Source organism: Urocitellus parryii, chromosome 10 (genome assembly GCF_045843805.1).
Source record: "Urocitellus parryii isolate mUroPar1 chromosome 10, mUroPar1.hap1, whole genome shotgun sequence".
Classification (NCBI taxonomy): Eukaryota; Metazoa; Chordata; class Mammalia; order Rodentia; family Sciuridae; genus Urocitellus; species Urocitellus parryii.
The window spans coordinates 73,348,002-73,360,542 of record NC_135540.1 but is presented as its reverse complement, the minus strand read 5'-3'; the positions used below and the strand labels follow the sequence as shown (position 1 = coordinate 73,360,542).

Here is a 12,541-nt window from a genome sequence, read left to right as displayed (position 1 = left end):
TGCGGTGTGTGGGTGTGTGATGATTTGCTAAGAGATGCTATGATGTAGGTGAAGTCCCTGCCTTCCCCAAAGAGTGTATAAAACTGCTTCCAACCCTGGGCTGGGGCCTCTCAGTGTCACCAGTTGCTGTGTGTGCGTGCGGAGGACGGAGCTAGCTCGCAATAAATAAATGCTGTTTACATCGATCTTGGTCTCTGGTGGTCTTTTGGGGGTCCTGAATTAGAGCATAACAAAATCTGCTGTTTTTGTGGCCTCTATCTTGCACTTAAACAAAACCAACCAAATAGTACTAGTTTTAATGTGTCATTAAGCACTTATCTCTGTAGAATAAATCATATATTTATCTACTGATTTTTTTTCACTTTGATTCTTATTAGTTATGAAAAAGACAACTTATCTTACCCGTTTAGCCTTAGCTTCCTCATTAGTTCAATTGGGATCCATAAACATAATCCAGGGATCTTCCGAGAGTAGCAAGGAGAATTTATGTGAAATCATCAATCATAGGGTCTTTCTTATTCATCCTGTTGATTTCTTACTGAGCTCCTTTTTGTGGTAGCTTTTTTGCTAAGTCCTGAGGAAACAGCAAGGGCTTTCCTCTCCAGTTTCAGGCTGATGGCGAAACCAACATATGGTATAATGTTCCTAGGCACACATAATTGTGGAATTTGAATATTCATCAGTTTGTTCTAATTGTTGATTAATTTCTTATTTCTACCAACTTATTAGAAGTTGATGTTTAGTTCTGTCTCCCTGCTATCTAATTTCACTACACTTGGTCTTCTTTACCAGGTTCCAAAAGAATAATATGATGCTAAGTCTCAGTGTATAACCTCCTAATACAAATAAAATAATGAAAGAAGAAAATTTCCATTTAATTCATTCACTCATCCATTTGTCAAATATTCAGATATCAATTACTAAAATACACAAGATAGTTTCTGAGAAGATAGAAATGCTCAAACCAATTTGTTTTATAAGGCATCCAAGACAGGTTAATCAGAATTAGACGATGCCTCTTCTGAGTTTGACTGCATATTATTGCCTATAAATTGGATCATATATTTGAGATGAAAGATTTGGATCAATATGTCTGATTTAATAAACACACTAACAACTTGAGACTGACTTTTAAAGAGTAATTTCCTTTAGAAAATTAGGTAGAACTATCAGATAAGGAAATGAATAGGGAACGTTATCTTCAAAACTGAACCATAACTTCCTTGACTATGGTTTTATAAGCAAAGTTGTATACTTTTGTCCCCAGTTCTTGTCCCCATCCTTACCCTTATTTATTAGTTGCCAAACTCATCTTTGGTTTGCTTGTTTTATGCATTAAATAATGACTTCTGTGCTGACATTGAGTTTTGCTACAACCTAGTTTAAAATATTTAAGTGTGTGTGTGTGTTTGTGTGTGCGTGTGTGTGTGTGTGTGTGTGTGTGTGTGTTGGATAATCACTGAAGTGATTTGAAAATCTGATTTCTGTTCAAGTGCCCAAGGGGGTTTAAGTCTAATGCTTTAGAGGTTCAGGTCATATCTTTTAATTTAATGCTTAGCTTTCTTGGAGTTTTTCTTTATTGGTGATATAAGAGTACATATTCCTTCATTGACAGTTTGGTCCTTTTAATCTTTTTAATAATTTAGTTACAACTTATTTCCTTTTAACTTTGTCATAACTTTCTCACATTTCTCTTAACTTTAAGTTTGCAAACGTCATGTCCGATCCTCAGTAGATAAAACTGTTTTTGATATTAGGTAAGACTCAAAGAAACCCAGAGGAAAAAACAGGAAAGAAGATTCATAAAGCATCTGCTAGATTCTAGTTAGTAGTCTGTGTCCTCTATATATGTCACAATGGCAGAGACTGTTAACTGTACCAAATCTGTTTCCTTTGCCTCTTAAGCACAGACTGCATCTCCAGCCTACATTGTACTTGGGTATGATCATGTGAATGGAAACTTTACAGTGTAATTAGAAGGGAAGTGAGGGCATGGTTGAATGTGTTCTTTTTCTCAATTGTTTTCCCACTTCTATGTAAAAGGATTATATTTCCCAATCCCATTGATACCAGATATGGTTAAATGACTTGCTGGGCCAATGGAACATGAGTGGAAGCAACACAGACTACTTCCTGATGGAAGCTCTCATAACTATCATGCAGTACCACCATTATTCTTTCTATGACATCTGATGGAAATAAGGGCTGCTCCTTCAGTTCGGGCCCAGGATGAGGAAGACACTCACTGTGAACTGAGGTGGACACACACATGTACATGAAAAGTAAATATCACCATGAAAAACTCAGATTTTGGAATCATTTGTTACTACAGCATAACTAAGTGAACTGGTACAAAGGAACATGCTAGTTTTGTCACTATTTAGAGACAAAGTGATGGGCTGTTACTATAAATCAGAGGAAAAAGCATGTGTTTTGAAGAGCTCTGAGTTGGATTCAGTTTGAATTCTATGGTTGTGCATAGTTGGGATAGTTATTTAACTATCTGAACCTTGGTTTTAAACTATGTTAAATGGAGATAAACCTATTTTAAACTTGTTACATTTTCTGTGATGCCATTAATGAAGATGGAATTCTTGCTGCTGTAACCAAGAAATGCAAAACTGTATGATTCAAAATTTATGGAAGTCAATTTCACACTTCACCTAAATGGTAAAACAGATGTTCCTAATTGTCAGGTGCATTTCCTCAAAACTGTGACTAGGGGCCAGGCACCTTCCTTCTGTCTTGTTGTTCTGTTATCTGTAATACATGGTTTCCCAGGTTAACTGTGGACCATCTCCAATCCACTGTCCCTGAGGGCAAAGGAATATGGAAGACTACAAAAGGGAGGATTTTCATGGACAGGGCATGCAAGTGGTATCCATGCTTCCACTCACATTCTCATGATTAGAATCTAGTACAATGTAGGCTGAAAATTCCGCCTAATGCTTTAGAGGCTGGATTCATGCAAAAAGTACTGAAGGGGCTGGGGTTGTGGCTCAGCGGTAGAGCGCTCGCCTTGCATGCATGAGACCCTGGGTTCGATCCTCAGCATCACATAAAAATAAATAAGTGAAATAAAGGTATTATGTCCAACTACAACTAAAAATATAAATATATATTTTTAAAAGTACTGAAAATTTTTGCTTGTCGAAATCAAAACTGAGAGTTCTTGCAAAATACATAAAGATAGATTTGACTCCCAGTCTTTCTTCATCTCCTCTTAAGCAATTGAACTCAGACAACTTACATTATTCATATGGGCCTCTACTAACTATTTCATTTGATGAAAGAAGATGAGGATCAAGCTTAGGTTATTATATACTCATAGTGAGTTTTAAATGGAGTGAAACAGGCAGAACATGAATACAAAGCTGGTGTATAGTGAATGACAACTTTTCTATTAACATTAATAGCAGTGATGATGCTAGAATCATCATCATCGGAAAATAATAGAGTATTGCCAGGGAAAGGTATATTTTAATCACAAGCCCCTTATAGATGTGAAATAGGAACTGTTCTAAATATCTTTTTTCTGTTCTAAATATCTTTCCCCTAGAGAAGCATGGAAAGAGGTTGGAATATGCTTTCTGAAGGGCCCAGAACAAGCTTTTGATCTCACCTGAGCGTTTTGACACTGTGTAACTTGATAGTAAACAAATTATGTCATATACTTGGTGTGCATGCCTTAATAATTTCTGAAAAGCCACTAGAGGGCGCTACTCTGTAAGGAAAATAAAAGTGCCTTCTTACAGTAGCGTTCAGTCTGCAGCCGCGACGTCTGATGTCAGGGGCTAGAACCGAGATCTCCACTGTGAGTATCTGGGTACAATTTACTCATTTATCGTTTGTGTTGGAAGTAAATAGCAATAGTTTAGGTAAGCCACAAAAGTTGATTCAGATAAAATCCTAGTCTTGTCTTTCAGTAAATATTTCTATCAATTCTGTAAGGGAAAAGCTGAGAATATTTGTTACCAAACAAAATTGTGAGGCTGTATGACTTTCTTATGAGAGATAAGCTGGTTTCAGTGTGTGTGCTGTGTTTTTACTAGGTAGCTGTTGTTTTAAGTTTGGGATAATGATTTTATGCTGTCTTTGGTAGTCTTTACTATAAGGTTTGGTATAAGGAAGATCTTCTTGCATTATTTTTGTCCTCTGAAAGATGATATTTCAATGATCCAAAGGTCACAAAAATATTCAGGTGGTGAGGTACAGATAAATTAAGTAGGTGACCTTCGTTTTTTGTTACTCCGGATTTAAAGCAAATTATTCCAACAAGAGGTTGTATTAAGTGTCGGCATTAATTATGAAAACCAGCCTGTAGTGTGAAGCTTCTATTCAATGGCAAGTGCGTCTTGGTGGAGCCAATTACCTAAGGATGAAACATAGACAGCATGGGTTTTGTCAAAAGATTTCTGCAGATTAACTATTGTCTTTTCAGCTGACCTCTAGGTAATGATAGAGCTGGAAGAAGATTGTCAATAGTTGGGTGAGAGAAAGAAATATAAGGGACACCTACAAAAATTCTAGATTTCCAATAAAAGCATACTATACAAAAAGTGAGGGTCTCATTTTTTGATCCTGAGAGACGAGTTAGCTTCCAGGGGGATTTTTCCTCCCACTTCATATTAGTTCCTAAATATTAGAGTTTGGGTAAAGTGTTTCTAGTTTGTTTTGCATTAATAAAAAATGATTGAAAAGTTTCAGACAAAATTTAACTGGAAGAGTCCAAGGGTCAAGTCCTTTGAGTTCTTCATAGCCAAGGGAACTAATCAACAGTCTGGAGTGGACACGGTGATTAAACTAGAATGTGTTCATGGCAATGGCTTCTCTCTCTCTCTCTCTCTGTGTGTGTGTGTGTGTGTGTGTGTGTGTGTGTGTGTATCACACTCCACATGCTCAAATATGCTTGATTACAACTTTAAGAGATCATGTCAGTCAGACAGAACCTTTTCATTCTCCTCTTAGCCTACTTTAATTTTTAGTGTTAATCCACCGTCTTTGATTTGTTTGCATGTTTATCTTTTCAAACTGCTGTTTAGGTTAGAAAGCTATTTGGTGGGAGAGGTGCAGGGGCCAGGATGTTCTGATACTATTCAATTCCATATTTCAACTCCTGTTCAGATAATTTGATTCTGGTTGTAGTTGAGTAGCACTAAAATTTGAAAAATTATTTTTCTATCCATCTTTTTCATTAATATAGATTATTATTATTATTGTTATTATTATTATTATTATTATTATTATTTTACTTAAGTTCACTTGAGGAGAGAAATAAAATGGAGTTGAGATTTCTCCTTGTTAATATTAAGGGAGCAAGGAAAGTCAAATTTATCCTCTTCTATTCAGTTGGATGAATTGGTCCATACAATGGATCAGAAAGGGAGTTATAATGTCTGGGCTGAGTTTTCATGGAGGAAATACCTATTTTAATTTTCCAACGGTATGAAAGCATGGACTATAGAAAAGAACATTTAATTATAGGAAAGGTGAAGGTGGGGCTTTATCACTCTGGTTCTTTCTGCCATTCCTAGTTGTGGCCAGTGGCTTCCTTTGGCTAAACCTTATATGTCCTTAAGGATATGACTAAGCTTTAGATTTTTTGTTTTGTTTTTGTTTTATAGGAAAGAATGGCATCTGTTTGCTTACATCAGAGACATACAGAAAGAGTGCCCTTAACTGTAGAAGCCCATAAAAATGTTGCCATGGTCTCTGTCAGTGTGGCCACCAAAATGGGCTTTATGAGATTAATTGGTTGGTACTGGGAAAATTCCCTGCTTAATTTCCTATTCCTTTATTTTCTTCAGCCTTCTCACTTCTCATTCTGTCCATTGTGAGTTTGTAGGTGACCATATTGAATGTTTCATCCTGGGAACAGATGCTGAAGTTGTGCTGATGAGGGAGATAGGGAAAGGTGGTTCACCTTCCTAGGCATTGTACAGATCACCACTGCCAACACCTGCATCTGTGCTTCTGCTTTTGATTTTTTCTTCATAAACTTCAAGACATATTATATTGTTAATCTCTCAAGTTTATAGACATATACCTGAGCGAATGTGAAATTGGAAACCCTGGACTTATTTTCTGCTTATACTTTTTCATTTGGAAACTTGAGGGAAGCAAGGTTTTTCTGAGGCTTCTTTTGGTGTAGATCTATAACTCTCAAACCCTGGATCTAGACTTCCCTTTATTACCTTACTGGACTATTATCATTAGAGAATCTTCCTCTTTTACCTTATATATCCTTATGCAAGCCCAAAAAATGACAGCCTTGGTTTGCCTGCCTTGATCTCTCTCTCTCTCTTTCTCTCTCTCATACACACACACAACTTCAATTTTATCTATCTATCTATCTATCATCTTTATGGGAAAACAGATGGAGAGCAAAGAGATCAAATATCACCTTTATCCTTTATGAGTAATGAGACTAATATTGGAGAATGAACCTAAGGATGGGACAATAATGGGATCCTAATACCAAACAACAGGGTCTTCCAGAGTCTACTTGGAACCTTCTTGGTAGGAGACTGATCCTGTTGAACCTAAATTCATGCTGGAGCCTATGTACCTTCTAAAAGCAGCTGGCTCCCTCAGGAATGTAGGGAGAAAGGGCTGAGCTACACTTACCTATTTCTTTTCCCATACACATTAGTCCAGTAACAGATTCACTTTCTAAGATGAAAAACTTTGGGAAAACTCCATTAGAGAAAATTCAAGGGCGGTAAAGAATTATCACAAACCCCAGCCTCTAGAAAGTCTTGAGATTTTTTACCTAATGGAGCCTAACCATCAAGTCTGTGGAAAGCAGATTGCTGCTGTTGTCTTAGAGGTCAAATCTGCAGTCTATCAAAGCAGACTTTTCCATCATCCTGAGGTTATTGTCCTACCACCAATGTCTGATTTTGGGTGGATCTGCCTAGTACCACTGGTGAGAGAGAAATCCTTTTCTCTTAGACATGTGTAAAAAGTCAATCTATAATAAAGCTGAAAATTCTCTCCCCTTTATATTCTCAACCCGAATTTTATCCAACTTCATTGTCCAAACTTATTAGAGGATTTGCAACGATAGTAAATGAACACATGAAGCTATTCCAATAATAACATGACAAAAACTGGAATTTCTGAATTTACATATAAATTTATGCCCATTATTAAATTCCTCCACAAACATTAAATTGCTAGTTGAAGTTATTTTGAATGTTATAGTTCAAGTGAATAAAACCCCAGACTCAAATTGTTTCACCTTTGTGATTTCAATGAAATTAGTGGGAAAAAAATCATTCCTTCCAATTGCTTATTCTGATTAGTTGTCAGTAAGGAGTTCTCCTCCGTTATTGGAGAAAATGAGTTTCCTTGGGCAGCTGCAGCCTGGACTATTTCTCACAGAATGGGTGTAGTTCCCACACAGCTTCAGAAACTGCATTAATTCAATGCCAAATTTCTAATGTGATTCGTTTTCAAAAAGGGATTTACATGATTATTATGGCATGGGCCCTTATTCCACCAAAATTAGAAAACAGCTAATCCCCAGCCCTGAGAACAGTTTTGACGGGGGAAATTGTGTTCTCTAACCTGGCATCAATGATGTCAGGACTTCTAGAAGAGATTCATTGACATCTAAGAATAGGGTGGACGGTGTTGATTGTAAGTCTGATTGAGATGCTACTCCATCCATGCCAATTTTTCAGAATTTACAACTTGAGAGCTTGAATTCAATTGGAAGAAGCCCCCTTTAAGGATATTCCCTTTAGCACTAAGTAATTACCAGATCTTGGGGGAAAATCTATTTATGCACATGGACTCTTCTAAAATGGGATAGCTGAGTCATGCTGGTCAAGCTTAGGAATTTGCAAGCATTTCTGCATTATTTGGCAAACCGCTGGGCCATGTGTTTTGGGCATCCTGATGTGATTTAATGTGGGTTCTGTCTAGAGACATGTCTTCCAGTTTCTCCTCTGCCATAGTATGGTGGTGGATCCATTGTTTTTGCTATGAAACAACTTAGCTCTAGGACCTCTTTCTCCAGATCACACCCAGTCCAACTGGAGAAAGACCCTCAGCAGATTTCTGAAATTGTACTGCCTTTTGCTATTTCTTGAAGCTTGTTGTCATCAGGAGATTTGCTGAGAATGGGTATTGTCCTGTGTTCATCAAGACAATGTATCTGACACAAAACAGTTTTAGCTAGAACCTCACATAGGGGTGTTTAAAAATATGTTTTGGACTTGAATGCTTGTATACTTTAAATATAGTTCCTACATTCACAGTTCAGAAACATATAAAAGCAATGAAAATTATTTCACCTATTGTTTGTAAGAGTGAAGAGTGGGAAGTCTGTGGCTGTACTGTAGCTGCCTGCTTCTGAGGGTCTCTGGAGCCCATGTGACTTTGTTTAAGTCTTGTGAACCTCAGTGTATGGAAAATCAGCCTCTCCCTGCATACAAATAATCACAGACCTGTGGACCAGCCACCTAAACTGCAGCCTCCACCAAATTTAAAACCCTCTAGTAACCTATTCCTTTAAAGCCCAAGGTCTAAAGCTGCTGCTTAGGCTGCATTGGTTATAAGCACACCACACAACTATGAAATGGCAGTTGCAAGGTGCCTTGTAAGCACCTACAAACCACCAAAGTCAACAACAGACACCCTCTGACCTGACCCAGTCTTTTAGTATGCAATGTTATTTTTACCACCCAAATCACACTCCATGTCTATTTCTCAATTTTCCTGGTTCAAGGCACCATATTCTAATACTTATTTGAATTGAACTTCAAGATTGTAGGCAAAGGTAAATGGATGGAGTTGGAGAAAAAAATGATAAGTGCAGTTAGCCAATCCCAAAAAACCAAATGCTGAGTGTTTTCTCTGATATAAGGAGGCTGATTCATAATGGGGTTGGGGGAGCATGGGATGATTAGATGAACTCTAGATAGGGCAGAGGGGAGGGAAGGCAAGATAGGAGGCATGGGAGTAGGAAAGAGATGGAAAGGTGGAATGAGATGGACATCATTACCCTAAGTACATGTATGAAGACATGAATAGGGTGACTCTACTTTGTGTACAACCAGAGATATGAAAAATTGTGCTCTATATGTGTAATATGAATTGTAATGCATTCTGCTGTCATACATAACAAATTAGAATTAAAAATAAATTGTAGGCAAAAGCAGAGGCTGTTCTCAATTTTTCTTAGAATAACAGAACTGAGCATCCGCACTCTCTAGTTAGCTGGGTCTTGAGAACAAGGAGGGCAGAAAGTACTGCTGTACTGATGTTCAGCTAGGAAACTCCCCGGTCAGATAACGCACTCCATTTTTGTGCACAAGGAGCTAGAAGTATTTAGGACAGATCTGTTCTCATGGAAAGCAAAGGACTAAAGTTCTAGTCCCCCTTATTAAGACTTGATTAGATTTTCCCCCTGTGGTCTCCTTTGAACCAGTTTCATTCTCCAGAATGAAAAAAAAAAAAAAAAAAAAACAAACTGAACAAATGAACACAAGAGACTTATATTTTCTAAGTAACCGAGAAGCTCGCCAGTCAAATAGCTCAACTCATGGATCAGCAATTTTAATACTGCTGCCAAATTTTGCCCAGGTCTTTACATACATTAACTGTGACAGATCTCTTCACCCTCACCATGTAAAACCTGGAAATGCTTGGATAAGTCTCATTTTCTAAAGGTAGGCCAGAAAGATTTAAAATAATATGGGTGGGAGGGGGCAACCCTGAATGAATAGGAAAATGATTTGCAGCACACAATGATAAGGGACATGTAATTACGTTAAATTAGGTAGCTGTGAAAGCACTTGGCAACCTTATAAAATACCATGTGAAGGTAAAGCTTTAGCTATTACATTCTGTGCAAATGGACTGCAATTCCAAGTCCACAATTTTCTATCAGAAGCCTTTGGTAGGAACTTTAAAGCTTTGTTCTATTCTTTCTGAACGAAATTGAGCCTGTGGAGTGTTGAATGATCTTTCTAAACCTCAGTCTATGTTCACCAACTTAATGAATGTTCAAATGGGACCAGAAGTTGGTTTGGTTCTCTTAAGGATTAGTGTTAGAAGCCAGGAGGTAACTAGATTCATATGAAATGTACCCTGTTGAGGCATGAGACCCTGATCAAGTTGAAAGCTTGGCCATAGAAAAAGTCTTACAACATGAACTCTACATATGAAAAAAAAAATACATATGTTTTGGAACCAAAGAGAAGTTAATTTACCTGTTTGTTTTCCTTGACTATAATATTAAGAAATTATTTGATAGGTAATTATTAGTTTAAAAAAGAAACATTAAATCACCATTTCAAAAACAGAACCATTTTTTCTGTTCATCTACTTCTATATAAATTTACTGTACACACATTTATCTAGAGAATTAACTAACAACTTGTTATGTTGCCATGATATTCAAATGTTTGGGTCAGTGATATATTCTCTTAAGTCTTAGTAAAGTGCTTCCTCTCAATGAAAAAAAAATTCCTAATGGGATTTATAGTCACTGGATTCCTATATAGTAAAACATGAATTGTTCTAACCCAAATGATATTTGAACATGACACAAATTTGAGAGAATCTGTAGGTAAGTTCAGTAAACTGCAGCTAGCCAAACCCAGCTGCATAGCAATTCACCAGCATACATACATCTCAAATATCTACCTGTATGGACATCTCACCTTGTGTTCTGAGCCACACCCACCGATGTCTTTCATTAGAACTTTCAGATAATCCTTTTTCCACTATTTCATAGCACCTAAGCTGAAAGTCTTCTTCAAATTCAGTTCTTTTTCAATATTCAATGCCATATTTATTGTGGTATTTGTGTATTTCATAACCATTTCATGTGTATAAACTGCACTAGCATATTTTTTTTGACTGTTTTTCTTTTTTAAATGAAGGATCTTTAGACAAAGTGACTCGACAAAATTTCCTGATTATATTATTAAATTAGAAAAAGGAAGTCATAGATGGCATAGTATAATCAACTTCATGTTCAAAAATTTATGAATATGTGTAAAAAAATGAAATTTATATATATTATCAAATGCATAAAGAAAACAACTAGAACTGTTGAGGTGGTTAATATGAAAAGACTGTTAAAAGAGGGTTAAACAAGAGGATCTGTACTCAAATTTTATAGTCCGCATATAAATCCAATTTCTGGATCAGGGAGATTATAAATAGTTGGTGAATGATTTAATGGGTTATAAAAAATTGATGGGCTCTATAATTTTAAAACAAAAAAGTAAGAAATTACAAAGAAACTACAACAATTAGAACCACCTAAAATCTGCCACCTAAAGAACTGTTATATATTCCTGGTGTGGATATGTATGTGTGTACATATAGTGGTATGGCTGAAATTCTTTTGAGTATTGTGACACTAACCCCATTTTCTCCTAAGCTCTGTAATTTTTATTGTGTGATATTACATAGCACAATAATTTTGAGGAATGCAGATGTTGCATTAAAGCAGAACTGACTAAATTTTAAATTCAGTTTTTTATATTATAGTTTGGAGCAATAGGTAATACAATTCTCTATTTCCCCTCTTCCTTCCCCACCAATTTTTTTGATAGTGCTGTTTGTTTATTTGTAAGTTTTGCTGGCAAGTTTTGGTGGGCAACAATCCTCTCTGCATTTGCATGAACTATGAAAGATTTCTTGAAGATACACACTTTTGAAGCTGGGCAGAAACCTGCAGTGGTCTTTCTCTAGGTTCAGATATGTTAATTGATGGCAGTCATGCATCCTTGCTTTTGTATGCTCTAAATTTGAAGAACATTTAGGAGACAAAAGGTACCACATATAAATTCAACAAATGTGTGTGTGTGTGTGTGTATGTGTGTGTGTGTGTGTGTGTGTGTGTGTATCTCACATGAGATATACATAAGCAAAATATATTTTCCATAATAATTTTGTTTTGTGTACCTGTCTTAAGGCAAGTGAATAATATCCCATATATGATAATATGCCTTTACTCTGATATTTATTGTTGCACTTTGTCTTTAGAAACCCTTATCCCATCGTGTGCCCTATTCTATGAATAACCACAATACATAAAATATAAATTATAGAAAAATATGCTCAATGATGCAAGAAAAATTTACTTGTTTTGAAAAGTTGAGAAGGAATATTGGTGTCTATTAACTTCTTTTCTGAGTGCTAGGAAGTGGACTACTGTGTTCACTGATAACTTATTCAATTCTCACAATATCCCCTATAATTTTTATTCTTTTTATTTTAACAGATGAAAATACTAAAGCTTATGGAAGTTCATTATCTGTTACAATCTCAGGTGGTGTTAAAGTCATGTGTCAATTTGGTTCCTCTGATAAGTGAACAGGAGGATAAGATTAGATTCACCAGAGGAATATTGAGGGAAATGCCTGTGAAAGATAAAGGGGGAGGGATATGGACTGAAATCTGGGAAAGGAGACAGAAGGAAGGAGGACTTGGTAGGAAGAACCTTAGACCACACAGAGTTCTGAGAAAGTCTCATTCACGATGTCTTGGGAATTTCTAAGCAAAAGAACCTTAT

At 36.4% G+C, this 12,541-nt stretch overlaps 1 long non-coding RNA gene across 1 annotated transcript in view; it reads left to right on the top strand.

The window, feature by feature from the left end:
* The first annotated feature begins 3,748 nt into the window (after positions 1 to 3,748).
* LOC144257286 (uncharacterized) overlaps positions 3,749 to 12,541 on the top strand; it is a 363,085-nt gene continuing 354,292 nt past the window's right edge. The window contains exon 1 of the long non-coding RNA XR_013344419.1: positions 3,749 to 3,814. This is a non-coding gene — a long non-coding RNA (uncharacterized LOC144257286). The remainder of the gene's footprint in view (positions 3,815 to 12,541) is intronic.